This window comes from Mus musculus, chromosome 7 (genome assembly GCF_000001635.26).
Source record: "Mus musculus strain C57BL/6J chromosome 7, GRCm38.p6 C57BL/6J".
Lineage (NCBI taxonomy): Eukaryota > Metazoa > Chordata > Mammalia > Rodentia > Muridae > Mus > Mus musculus.
Window position 1 is genome coordinate 28,632,244 of NC_000073.6, and position 14,423 is coordinate 28,646,666.

Below are 14,423 nucleotides of genomic sequence, written 5' to 3' on the forward strand. Positions count from 1 at the left end.
AGAAATTCGCCTGTCTCTGCCTCCCAAGTGCTGGGATTAAAGGCATGAGCCACCACTGCCCAGCACTCCTGATCTTCTAGACTCAGCCTATCAAATGCAAGGATTACAGGCGCGTGCCACAGTGCCTGACTTGTTGGTTTGTTTGTTTTAAATTCTTTATTAGATCTATTTATTTGTATATCTGTGAATTTGTTTGTATTTTGGTGGGTCCGAGTAGAGGGGGGGGGCGTTAAATTGAGAGGTCTTGAAATGTAGTCCAGGCTGGACTGGAATTTACTATGTATCCCAGGCTAGCCTCCAGCCTTTTCTGCAGTCCGTCTATTCCTGTGTGCTGGGACTGCAGTCACCAGCACAGCAGGCCATGCTGACTCCTTAGTTCATTAAACGTCAAGTCTAGCATCAGATCCAAAAGAACAGTTAACCTGGAAGCTTTGCTTTCCACTTTGTGGGGGGTTTTTCCCCCTCAGAGGAAAGCCTTATTAGGAAAGTTCTGGCACCTCAGCAGCACAGGCAGCTGGGAGAAGCAGACCTTTCAGTTCTAAGTGGCAGCTTCATTAGGAGAGATGACTGACAGGTAGCAGGGTCCTGGCAGGGATTGGCTTCTCCTGGTCTAGAGCTGTTGGTAAATGCTTTGGGTCCCCGGCAGGACTGTAGTGGGATTTGGAAGCATGCTGTGGGGTTCCTGGGACCAGGCCCTGGTCAGGCAATCACTTCCTGCTGCCCTCCTTGGGGTAGAAGGATGTGCTGAATTCTGTGCTGTGTCTGTCCTCCTGAGCTCCACTAAGCCCTGCTCTGCAGGTCGAGGCACTTGCTGCCAAGCCGAGTTCCATCCCCAAGGCCCCCAAGGTGGAAGGAGAAAACGGACTCCTCTGGCCTCCATGGGCATACACTGTGGCACTCACACACCCACAGTCACACGCAGCCCCACCAAATAAATAAACAAACAAACATGGCTTAAAAATTTAAAAGAAACCACATATGTGGAGATGGGTCTGGTGATATAATCCCAACATTTGGAAGTCTGAGGCAGGAGGACTGCTGCTATTAATAGCTCAAGGTCAGGTTTGGCAACCTAGTAAGGTCTAGGTCACTCTAGGCTAGAGTCTCAAAGGACAAAAGTAAAGGAAGGAAGGAAGGAAGGAAGGAAGGAAGGACGGACGGAAGGAAGCTGGGTGTGGTGGTACACCCTTGTAACCCCAGCACCTGGGAAGTGGAAAGAGGAAGATTAGTTCAAAATAATCTCAGCTATATATACTGAGTTTGAGAAGAGACTGGACTCTATGAGATCCTGGAAAAAAAAGAAAGAAAGAAAGAAAGAAAGAAAGAAAGAAAGAAAGAAAGAAAAAAAGAAAGAAAGAAAGAAAGAGGGAAGGAGAGAGGAGGAGGCTGCTGTGCTGGGTGAGGTCTCAGAGCCTGTGGAGCTGAAATCTTTAGGTTGAGCACAGAGCATCTACTGTGGGCCCAGCTGTCCTGTGTTGAAATCTAGCTAGTGCATCAACCATTGGCAAATCATTTGGCCTCACTGTGCCTCAGTTTCCCCATCTGTTAAAGGGGGTGACAATAGTAAGTACCTGGGGTTGTCGCGGAGGATCAAATTAGATCAGATAGGAACCACTTAGAACCATGCCTGGCGCAGAGCATGTGTCCTACAGAAAGACCCGTCCAATTACCATGATACCCAAGATATGTACAGTCTGGAAGATAAGAGGTAATAATGGGTCTGCTTTCCTAAGTCGTTTTAAAATCCTAATGAGCTGGGCGGTGGTGGCGCACGCCTTTAATCCCAGCACTTGGGAGGCAGAGACAGGCGAATTTCTGAGTTCGAGGCCAGCCTGGTCTACGGAGTGAGTTCCAGGACAGCCAGGGCTATACAGAGAAACCCTGTCTTGAAAAACAAACAAACAAACAAACAAACAAACAATCCTAATGAACTATTTCATCATAAAAAGAAAATCCCATGAAAACCACAGAGGGCTTTACTTAACCAGTGTAGGTCATACCTGTGAACTCATTGCCCTCTGGGGGGGGGGGGAGTCGGATCTTACCAGCTTCCTTCTCCACACGCCCTCCCTGGCACCACGTCTTTCTCTGCACAAAGGAAGTCACTGTACTGACTTTGGCCAGCCCTTGACGTTACTACATGAAGATATCTCCTTGGACACAATGGTTTCATTTTGCCTCTCTGTGCATGTGACTCTAGTAGAGGAATGTTATATGAACTCCTGTGCCTGATATCCCTCTCAGAGTGATCATTGTGAAATTTATCTGGCCTGGGCAGAGAGATGCAATCCATTCCTTCTCTTTGCCAAGGAGTACCCCATTGTATGAGCGCACCACTGTTTAGCTGCCAGTAAAAATGGGAGTTTATACATTCAAGACTTTGGCTCTTACAAGTAGGACTGCTTTGAACATTCTTGTTTATGTTTTGTAGGTGAACATTTATACACATTTCTTTTAGGTATAGAGCAAAGAGAATGTCTGGCTTGTAAATATAGGTATACTATGTATGTGTGTATGTATATGTATAATGTATATGACATATATGCATATGCATGTGTGCAAATGTCTGTGTATGTAAATGTATAATGTATATGATGTATATACATATGTGTGTATGCATATGTGCATATACATATGTGTATAATGTATATGATGCATATGTATATACATATGCACATGAATTTACATGTGTATATGTATAAATATATGATGTATATGTATGTGTATGTGTGTGCATGTGTATGAGTATAATGTATGTGATGTATATGTATGTGTGTATATGTATATGTATATATACATATATATATACATATGTATAATGTATATGGTATATGTGTATATGTGTAATGTATATGATGTGTGTATGTATATATGCATATGTATAATGTATATGATATGTGTGTATATGTGTAATATATATGATGTATGTGTGTGTATATACATCTGTGTGTCTTTTTTTTTTTTTTTTTTTTTTGGTTTGTTTGTTTGTTTGTTTCAAGACAGGGTTTCTCTGTGTAGCCCTGGCTGTCCTGGAACTCACTCTGTAGACCAGGCTGGCCTCAAACTCAGAAATCTGCCTGCCTCTGCCTCCCAAGTGCTGGGATTAAAGGCATGTGCCACCACTCCCGGCCATCTGTGTGTCTTTATGTTACATCAGTACTAACAGAAGTTTTCCCAAAGCAGTTGCAGTCACTTCTTCACTTCCTACCATTCATGTGGGAACATTTCCATTGCTCCAGATCCTTGCCAACACTTGGCATTGTCAGGCAATTTATTTTTAGTCATTCTGTTGGGTGTGTAGTAGTAGCTCTTGGAGCTTTGATTTGCATTTCCCTGATGAGCAATCCAATTAGAGACCCCTCCCCTTTTTTTTTTTAACCCGTTTGTCCTTTTTTGTGATGTACCTATTCAAATGCCTTATCCGGTTTTCTATCGGATTATTCATTTTTAAATTGATTTGCTTTTCTGATACCTGAACAGAGCCAGCTGTCAGTTTTATGTACTACAAACCTGCTCAGTCAGGTATTGGTGGCACAACCTTTAATCCCAGCACTCCAGAGACAGAGGCAGGTGGGTCTCTGTGAGTTCAGGGCCAGCCTGGTCTACAGAGTGAGTTCCAAGATAGCTACAAAAACCTAAAACCAACCAACCATCCATAGGAAAATGGTTTGTTTCCCACTCTCTCGATGTTTGTATTTGTGTGTGTGTGTGTGTGTGTGTGTGTACATTTGTGAGTGTGCTCAAGTGACATGGAGTGTATGTAGAGATTACAGGACAACTTGCAGAAGAAGCCAGTTCTCTTCTTTACTATATGGTTTCTGGGGATCAATTTGGGTCATCAAACTGGGTGGCAAGCAACTTTACCCACTGAGCCATCTCATCCATCCTTAATGGAATCTTTCTTAGTGACAAAAATTATTTTAATGCAGTCTTTTTTTGCATTATGAATAATGTTTCCTTTTAAAGCAACAATCGTTTTTTGGAGGAAGGAGGCTCCTTTTGAGATGAATCTTTATAGTTTAGGCTAGCCTCAGACTTGATATGTAGCTGAAGAGGACCTTGTACCTCTTTTTTTTTTTTTTTTTTTTTTTTTGAGACAGGGTTTCTGTTTGTAGCCCTGGCTGTCCTGGTACTCACTTTATAGACCAGGCTGGCCTCAAACTCAGAGATCTGTCTGTCTTTGCCTCCTGAGGGCTAGGAAGGACTAAAGGCATGTGCCACCCCCACGCCCTCAAATGGTCTCCACCTTATAAGTATTGGTATTACAGGTGTGCACCACCATGCCTGGCCAACAATATTATTTCAGAAATATTTCTGCCCAGACGTGGTGGTGCACACACCTTTAATCTCAGCACTCAGAAGGCAGATGGATCTCTGTGGAGTCAATCCAGTCTACATAATGAGTTAGTATCAGGCCAGCCAGAGCTATGTAGTAAAACCTTGAGAGAGAGAGAGAGAGAGAGAGACAGAACACAAGAGAAAAGGACAGACACACACACACACACAAAAGGAAGGAAGGAAAGAAGGAAGGAAGGAAGGGAGGGAGGGAGGCAGGAAGGAAGAAAGAAGGAAAGAAAGAAAGAGATGGAAAAGAGAAGAGAAGAGAAGAGAAGAGAAGAGAAGAGAAGAGAAGAGAAGAGAAGAGAAGAGAAGAGAAGAGAAGAGAAGAGATTGTTTCTGACTGAGTCTGATGCACGCCTTTGATTCCAGCCCTCCAGAGGCAGAAATGGGTGGGTCTCTGTGAGTTCAAAGCCAATTTGGTCTACATGGTGAGTTCTAGGCCAGCCTGGAATATGCAGTGAACCCTGTCATAAAACAAACCAGACTCTTTGCCGAGGTGAGCCTGGTGGTCCAGGTCTCAGCTACTTGTCAGGTGGAGACATGAAGGTCAAACATCCCATGCCTAAGTGGGCCACAGAGCGTCCACGGCCAGTCTGGGCAACTTAGCAAGACCTCAGAATTAATGAAAAAAGGGGGGGATTCTAGGAATTAAATAAAAATTAAGTTACATTTAAATTAAAAGGCTGGGGATTATAGTTCAAGGATAGATGAATTGGCTAGCATGCACAAGGTTGGCTCGGTGGGAAGAAGGAGGGGGAAGTGCTGGGGGTGGGGGTGGGGCGTCTGTGCTTCTGCTCTTTTAAGTTGTTTACCCACAGCTTTATCGATTTGCATCTTGTTCAGGCCATCTGTCCAGAGTTGATCTGTGGGTGGCATATGAGACAGATTTTAATTTTATCAGCGTGACAGAGTGTGATGCATGTAGCTAATAAAGTGATAATAAATGAGACACTTTTTAAAAAAAAGAGCTTCCTCTTCAATTGTATTCATTTGCGTGTATGCCTCCATGCGGGTCCTGCCTCCTGTGGCAGTCTGATGCTTCAGCCGCCCTGTCCTGCCTGACACCCAGTTTACTGTGAACACCAGCCGTCCCTGGAGCTTCTGGGTGATTTTCCTGGCTCCACCTTCCACCTCGCCCTGGGAGTGCTGGCATTACAGATTCCAGAACATCGGGCTTTTGACAGGATTCCAGGAACAGAGACTCAGGTCACAGGGTTTGCACATCAAACCCTTTTCCCACTGACCTGTCTCCTAAGACTTCCTTTTTTAAAAACAAACATTCTTCCGTTATGAACACAGTACTGTTCCAACGTAGAAGAGATAGGAAGAATTGGGGAAGGTTGATGGCTCAGGAAAATTGGCAGCTCTGGTCTTGCTTTGCTGTCCCTTGGCTGGGTGACCTATCTTCTCTAAGGCTCAGTGTCCTGGTGTCCTGCCTGGGAAGAGCAGGGCCTCCCTGCATAGGACTCAGAAACATACTTCCCATGTAGCTAACACGGGGTGGGGCACAAAGAAGGAGCTTGGTGAATAATAGCTGTAATTATTCCCAAATTTCATTTAATCCCTCTGCATTCATCAAGAACACGAACACACTTTGGGTTAGTCCTTGATCATGTGATGTGGGTTTGTTGTTGTTTGTTTGTTTGTTTTTGTTGGACTCTCTTCTAAGCTGCCCCCAAAGCCCATTTGCTCTTTTCCCACTCGGAGAAGAAGGTAGCGCACACAGTTGGAAAGTCAGGGCTTTATAGGCGAATGATCCAGGTTCAAAGTCCAACTCCAAATATTTAGCAGTTCCTTTGCCTGTCTGTGCCTCAGGTTCCTTACCTGTAAAATTAGGGATACTCACGCAGCTGCAGCCATACTTTGGATTTGACGTATTTTAGAGAGCTGAAGGGAGGGTGGATGAGTGAATAAATCAAGAAAAACCAGCTAAAATTCGTGCTTGGTATGAGTCTTCGAAATCGTTTCTTTGTTGTGGTACTGGCAAAGAAACCAGGCCCTTGAACAAATTAGACAACTGTTCTACCACTGAGTTACATCTCAGCCCCTCACTGGGGGATCCTAGGCAGGGGCTCTACCACTGAGCCACGCCCCCAGCCCCTCACTGGGGGATTCTAGGCAGGGGCTCTACCACTGAGCCACGCCCCCAGCCCCTCACTGAGGGATTCTAGGCAGGGGCTCTACCACTGAGCCACACCCCCAGCCCCTCACTGGGGGATTCTAGGAAGGGGCTCTACCACTGAGCCACGCCCCCAGCCCCTCACTGGGGGATTCTAGGCAGGGGCTCTACCACTGAGCCACGCCCCCAGCCCCTCACTGGGGGATTCTAGGCAGGGGCTCTACCACTGAGCCACGCCCCCCGCCCCTCACTGGGGGATTCTAGGCAGGGGCTCTACCACTGAGCCACACCCCCAGCCCCTCACTGGGGGATCCTAGGCAGGGGCTCTACCACTGAGCCACGATCCAGCCTCTCACTGGGGGATTTTAGGTAGGGGCTCTACCACTGAGCCACGCCCCAGCCCCTCACTGGGAGATTCTAAGCAGAGGCTCTACCACTGAGCCACGCCCCCAGCCCCTCACTGAGGGATTTTAGGCAAGGGTTTTTACCATGGAGATATATCACTCTGTCCTCATTTTGTAAGTTTTAGTTTTGAGAAGTGTCACTAAATTGCCTGTAGCTAGGATTACAGGGCTTCCAGATCTAGTGTTGGATTTTGTCAGTTTATTTATTTTTTGTTTGGCTTTTTGTTATTGATATTGTTTTGTTTGTTTGCTTTTTTTTAATGTTGAGGGTGATTTTTTAAATTTATTATTTATTTTTTTATGTAAGTACATTGTAGCTGTCTTCAGACACACCAGGAGAGGGTGTCAGATGTCATTAAGGATGGTTATAAGCCTCAGGACCTTTGGAAGAGCTGTCAGTGCTCTTAACCACTGAGCCATCTCTCCAGCCCCCGTTTGTTTGCTTTTTGAGACAGGGTTTCTCAGTGTAGCCCTGGCTGTTCTGGAATTCACTCTGTAGACCAGGCTGGTCTCAGAAATTCACCTGCCTCTGCTTCCTACGTGCTAGCATTGTGAGCCACCACTGCCCGGCTAGTTTTGTTTTGTTTGAAATAGGATCTCTGTGTGTAGCCCAGGCTGGCCTTGCACTGACCATCCATCTTCCGGCCTTGGTCTCCTAGCGCTGGAGTGAGAGGTATGTGCTGCCGTGCCCAACTCCTTGAAGATCCTGTCAGAAATTTCCCAGGGTTTTATATTCATCGTGATCAAACATGCCGGACTGTTGGGTGCTCAGAGTACCAGTTGGTGTGAGACAAAGCAATAGTAAGCTGCAGACAGCAGAATCCAAGTGCTCTGCGAGTGTGTGTGTGTGTGTGTGTGTGTGTGTGTGTGTGTGTGTGTATGTGTGTGTGTGTTCCTTGTGAAAAGCCCTAAAGCCCTTTGTAGTTTTTCACTATTGGGGAAAATATTTAATATCTGTGTGGCTATATGGTAACAGTCGCAGCAAATCCAGCAGAGAAAAAGATTTCTCAGTGTGTGCTGAGCATTCTGTGTACAAAAGAGTTTCACTGAACGCAGTGTTCAACTTTTGTTTATGCGCATGTGCATATGTGTATGTGTCACATGTGTGCCGGGGTACTCATGTAGACTAGAAGCGCCCGTCAGATTCCTTGGCGCTGTAGTTATAGGAGTTTGTGAGCTACCTGCCTGACGTGAACACTAGGACTTAAGCTCTCTCACCCCTATAATTGAGCAACTCGTACTCTTAGTGCTGAGCCATCTCAGCCCCTGTTTGTTATGAGATGTCATCTCAGGTAGCTTAGGCTGGCCACAAACTCACAGCGCTGTGGAGGATGGCTAGAGATTCCTGCTCCTCCAGCTTTATCTGGCTGGGTGTCTCATGGTGCTTATGCAGCAAAATGTGATTGGAGGTTTGTGCCTCATCGCATCCAGGAGGAGATCAAAATGTAAACGTTTACGAGAACCGGTGGTACCAGCAAGGATGTGAGCTCAGGACCTCTGGAATTCCCAGCAACCACATAGTGGCTCACAACCATCTGTAATGGGATCCAATGCCCTCTTCTGGTGTGTCTGAAGAGAGCAATAATTTTATATATATATATCTTAAAAACAAACATACTTAAATGTCACAGTCCATGAGTGGGTTTGGCCCATATATATATATATCTTAAAAACAAAAATACTTAAATGTCACAGTCCATGAGTGGGTTTGGCCCACGGGCCATCGCTCACTGCCTTCTGCCATAGGCTTGCTGTGTCTGACATTTCTCAGGGCCTCCATCACGTCTGTGGGATGGTCATTTTTGCTTGTTCATCTATTGAAGGGCTCCCCCACTGAGTGTCACATGCAGGAAGGCTGAGATTTTTGTCTGTCTGTCACAAGGTGTGCACACATCAGGGATTTGCGAAATGACTACGCAGGTACATGTCACCTAATGTCTACTGCCACAATGAGCCTACTCTCTACCTGCTCTCTCTTGATGTCACCTTCCTTGACACTGGTCAGCACAGACAACGCCCACACCCAAATGCCAGCTCACCTTCGGAAGGGCCCCAGGGACAGGGATCAAAGCCTGGGAGCAGGAAGGAGATGGAGACCCGCTTCCCCTTTTCCTAAACAGGGTTTGATTTCATCATGATTGTGCGTGTTATCACGCAGCAAAGGACCGGATGAGCCAGTGGAAGTGAGGGGCGTGCCCAGGACACAGCTCACCTCCTGAAGCATGTCACCTGCCTCAATTATACCTGAACGGAAGCTTGAGTCACTCACTTAACGACGGGAGCTACCTGAGTGGGCTCAGTGCAGCCCCCCACTCCACATAGCCCCATTGAAGAGGTCACTGGCCCCCTCACACTAAGTGCTCACTAAGTGTGATGGTGCATGGGCCTTGTCTGTCCTAACATCCCCATCTTTCCCAGACGAGGAAACTGAGACACAAGCTAAGTGAGCATTTCTAGCACCCTGTTCCCTGGTGTGTACCTGCCACACACAACTCACTAAACAAACAAATAGCTTTAAACAGATATTAAATGCTGTCCACACATCTGCCGCTGCTGCTGCACGCTGGAACTCAGGCCTCAAGTCCAGCGTTGGTCTTCCAGGTCCAGATGTTTGTTGTAACTAACACTGGTCACATTCCCCAGTGGAGTGAGGCCAGAGGGTGAGAGAGGGCTTTAAAGTCAACGAATGAGAGGCGAAGGTGAACAGTAAAAATGACCTTTGTAAAAGAAGCTCTTAGGGGCTGGGGAGAAGGCTCCGCAGCTGAGAGCACCGACCTGGGGCTCAGTTTCTAGCACCTACATAACTTCACCTCCGGCTCAATTTCTAGCTCCACTTGTAACTCCACTTGGAGGGCATCTGATATGGTCTTCTGGCTTCTGCGCGCGACAGGCAGGCAGGCATGTAGGACATGACAGACATACCCACAAAACACTGATAAAACACACAAAACATTTTTGAGATAAGTTTTTACTATGGAATTCTGGTTGTCACTATGTAGCCCAGGCTGGCCCCAAACTCAGAGAGATTCTATAGTTCTGCCTTACAAATACTGGGACTAAAAGTGTGTGTCACTATGCCCGGCATTAATTTCTAAAATTAAATAAATCTCTTTAGGGCCAAGGAAATGGCTCAACAGGCAAGAAGCACTCACTTGCTGTGCTAGCCTAGGACCTGAGTTTGAAAGTTAGCATATGGGTGACTATAGTCCACATATCTCACAGCTATCTCATGAGTCATGTGGTCTTATTTAGATCTCTTGCCCCATGACCTTGATGCCCAGATGCCATGCAGGAATCGGCCTTTACCTCATCCTGGGAATTCCTCTCACATCTCCTCCTGCGCTGGGTCCACTGCGTCCTGAGCCCAGCTTATCCTGTTTCTTGGGAAATGCTTCATGGGAATTCCTGCATGAATTCACACTTGAAGAGGCTTCCATACTCTCCTTTTTGTTGACAGAAATCAGTTTTGACAGATGCCTAGAATCCCCCAGTGAGGGGTGTGGCTCAGTGGTAGAGCCCCTGCCTAGAATGCCCCAGTGAGGGGCTGGGCCATGGAAGAGCACCACCAGCCTTTCTCATTGCAGCATTGTTCCTGAGAAATGCAGACCATTCTGCTTTTCTTGTTGCCCCAGTGTCTTGCTGTGTAGCCCAGGGTGACCTGAAATGAAGAGTTCTCCCACCTCCACCTCTTCCAAGGTAAGATTACAGGTACAGCACGATGCCTAGATAGATGACCATTCTGCTTCTGGGTCCTTTGATGATGATGGTTGTCATTTTTACCTGTCTCCTCACCTCCTGCAGTGGTCTGAATGAGAATAGCCTCCATGGCTCCTGTATATGAATACTAGATCCCCAGTTGGTGGAATAGTTTGGGAAGAATTAGGAGGCTTGGCCTCATTGGAAGTGTGTGGGTGGGCTTTGGAGGTTTCAAAAGTCTCCTGCATCCTCAGTGGGCTCCTTCTGCTTCCTGCTTGCAGGCCAGGATGTGAGCTCTGAGTCATTTCTTGTAGCCATGCCTTTTCTCTGCCATCAGGGACTCTAACCTTCAGAAATCATAAACCCAAGTAATTCAATGCTCTTTTACAAGTTGCCTTGGTTATAATGTTTTACCACAGCAACAAAAAGGAGCTAATACCGCCCCTAAAAGTTGATACTCTTCCTGTTCTAAAATCCCTAAACATTTTCCTTTTAATAAAATATATTTGTTGATTTGTTTAGTGTGGGGAGGCGAACCCCTGACATATGACACATGTGGAAGTTAGAGGACAACTTGCAGGAGTCAGTTTACTCCTTCCTTCCACCAGATGGGTCTCTGGGATCCAAGGCAAGTTGTCAGCCTTCAGGCAAGTGCCTTTACCTCCACAGCCATCCTGAAGGCTGCGAGAGTCCTACATTTTCACAGCCAGTTCTGCCCTCGTCACTTGAGTGGACATAGATAAACAGGCAGGTACCAAGCTGTAAGTGGGAGAGGGGACCTGATGGGAGGTAAGGAGAGATTCACACACGTCACATCAACTGTGAAGGCAGACAGATGTCTGAGGGAATCTGATGTCAGATGGGTCCCAGGTGTTAGAAAACAAGACAAGCTGAGCCAGAGGTAAGTAAAGGAAAAAATATTGGGGTAGGAAAATCAGGATTCTATTTTTTTATTGATTGTTTGTTTGTTTGTTTGTTTGATTGATTGATTGATTGATTGATTGATTATAGCTGGGTAGTGATGGTGCACACCTTTAGTCCTAGCACTTGGGAGGCAGAGGCAGTCAGAGCTCTGTGAGTTAGAGGCCAGCCTGGCCTACAGAGCAAGTTCAAGGACAGCCAGGGCTGCACAGAGAAACCCTGTCTCGAAAAACAATCAAAAGATTATTATGTATTTGTGTGTGTTTGCCTGCGTGTATATCTGTGCACCATGTGGCTGGCATGACTGAGGAGGGCAGAAGAGGGTGTCAGGTCTCTGGAACTGGAGTTACAGATGGTTTTGAGGCACTACATGGGCTCTGGGGATGGAAGCTGGGTCCTCTGGAAGAGCAGCCAGTGCTCTTAACGATTGAGCCATCTTTTCATCCATAGTTTTAATTTTTTCTCTTAGTTTAAAACTATATTTCTTTTGTGGGGGGGACTCGTGCAGTGACTCGGCAGAAATGGTACTTACTATCACAGCTGAAAACCTGAGTTTGATGGCCAGGATTCACGAGGTGGTGGGAGACCACTGACTCCTGTGAGCTGTGTGACCTGTGACCTCTACAGGAGCACCGTAACATGTACATGCCAATGCATATACACTAGATCAGTCAATAGGTCAACAGCTTGCTATTTAAGCTTAGGATGACCCTCCATTTCCACATCTCAAATACGATTGCAGGTGTGTGCCACCGTGCTCCACTCTCTGTTATCTGTGTTCTTGAAACAGGGCCTTACTGGATTGCTGGGCTAGCTCATCTTCCTGCTTTCAGCATGAGTCCCCAAGTGCTGGTATGACCGACATGTGTCACCATGTCTACTTTGCACTGTTTTCCACTAGTATAAAGTATCCCTAAGCTAGACAACACAATGTGAGAACTCTACTTGGCTCTTGGCTTTGAGGCTAAAAGTCTAAGGTCAGACAGACCATAGGCTCTGCCTTGGGCGAGGAATGCTTGGTTGTGTTGTACAAGGGCAGGTGACGTCATGATGGGAGTGTGTGTGTGTACATGGTGGGAGTGTGTATGTGCATAGTGGGGGTGTATGTGTGCATGGTGGGAGTGTGTATGTGTGTGTGTGCATGGTGGGAGTGTGTATGTGCATAGTGGGAGTGTATGTGTGCATGGTGGGAGTGTGTGTGTCTATGGTGGGAGTGTGTTTGTCTATGGCAGGAGTGTGCATGGTGGCAGTATGTGCATAAAGCGACTTACACCATAATCTAAGCACTCAGAACCTGAGGCAGGAAGGAGAGTTGTATGTTCAAGATTAGCCTGGGTTATCCAATGAAACCTGTTTCAAATTGCAAAGAAGAAAAAGAAGTTTTATGGTGGGGTAGTTTGCACAGGGTGAGAGAGCAATCCAGGAGAGGTTCAGAGGTAAAGCTCACTATTATAGAACAATGTATAATGATCTATTCTTAGAACTAACCAGGCTTCCATGAAGACTTCGTTAATCCCTGCTGAGGACAGACAAATTCCCTTGCAGGAAACCATACTGATTAAAGGCTCTCCCGAGGAGCTGGGAAGCAGCTGGTGTGATACAGTGCTTGTATACTCTGTGTAGCTCTGGCTGTCCTGGAACTTGCTTCGTAGACCAGACTGGCCTCAAAGTCACAGGGGTCCATATCTGTCTCTCCCTCCCTAGTGCTGGGATTAAAGGTGTGTGTCACCACAACTGGCTTGAGCCTGGCAGTTTATTGGTTTGCAGGACCAAAAGGCTCGTATTAGTCACTTGTGGTTGCTGTGGTAAAAGGCCTGAGGCTGTTGAAGGATTTGCTTTCCAGGTCACACAATAAGCTGTATTAGAAGTACCGTGTGGGCTTTGTGTTTGTGTTGGGAGGTCATTTGTTTTATTTCATTGTAATGGAGATTAAACCCAGGATCTTGCACATGCTGCCTCATTCCCTGCCTTTACTGCTGATTCACGCGCCAGCCTCTCACTGGGGGACTCTAGGCAAATGTGCACTGACTCGCCCTATACCCCAGCCATCCCTGTCTCACTTATGTCTATTACAGTTTTTAAAATGTATTTTATGTGCACGCATGGGGGGCCATGTGTGTACTGTGGCACATATGTGGACACCAGAGGACAAATTTTGAGAGTGAGTTAGTTCTCTCCTTCTACTATATGGGTCCCCGGGGGGATTGACCTTGGTCTTTAGGCTTGGCCGCAAGCACCTTCACTGGCTGAACCATCTTGTCTGTCCTCTGTTCTCAATTTATGTAACAAGTCCCCCATTCTGATGGTCTTTTTGCCTGCTCACTGTCATTTGCTGAGTCACATACAGTGTGACTCTGAAAAACCTTGTGACATCTTTTGTAACTGCACACAGATGTCCCTGTCCTAGGTGTAAAGTCCGGGGCCAGTCAGTTGGGTACATTTCTGACACAGATAGAGCAACCCATGGATGTTGCAACCTGTCCCCCATAGAGATTACACCCATTTGTATCACCAGCACAATGCATGCCCTGAGGGCTGAACCAGCATGAAATCATCACCAAGCTTTTTGGGTTTTTACCAACTAAATTTATGGGAAAACATGATGTGTGTGTGTGTGTGTGTGTGTGTGTGGTGTGTACACTCATGGATGCTGCCAGGGACAGGACCTAGGGTCTTGCAAACTCAGTACATGTTCAACCACTGAGCTAATTTTATTTTGAGAGAGGATCTTGTTGTTTGTTTGGTTGGTTGGTTGGTTTTGTTTTTTTTCGAGACAAGGTTTCTCTGTGTAGCCCTGGCTGTCCTGGAACTCACTTTGTAGACCAGGCTGGCCTCGAACTCTGCCTGCCTTTGCCTCCTGAGTGCTGGGATTAAAGGCGTGAGCCACCACCGCTTGGCTGGTCTTGATGTTTTTTTTTAAAAAAAAAAAATCCCATTTGATT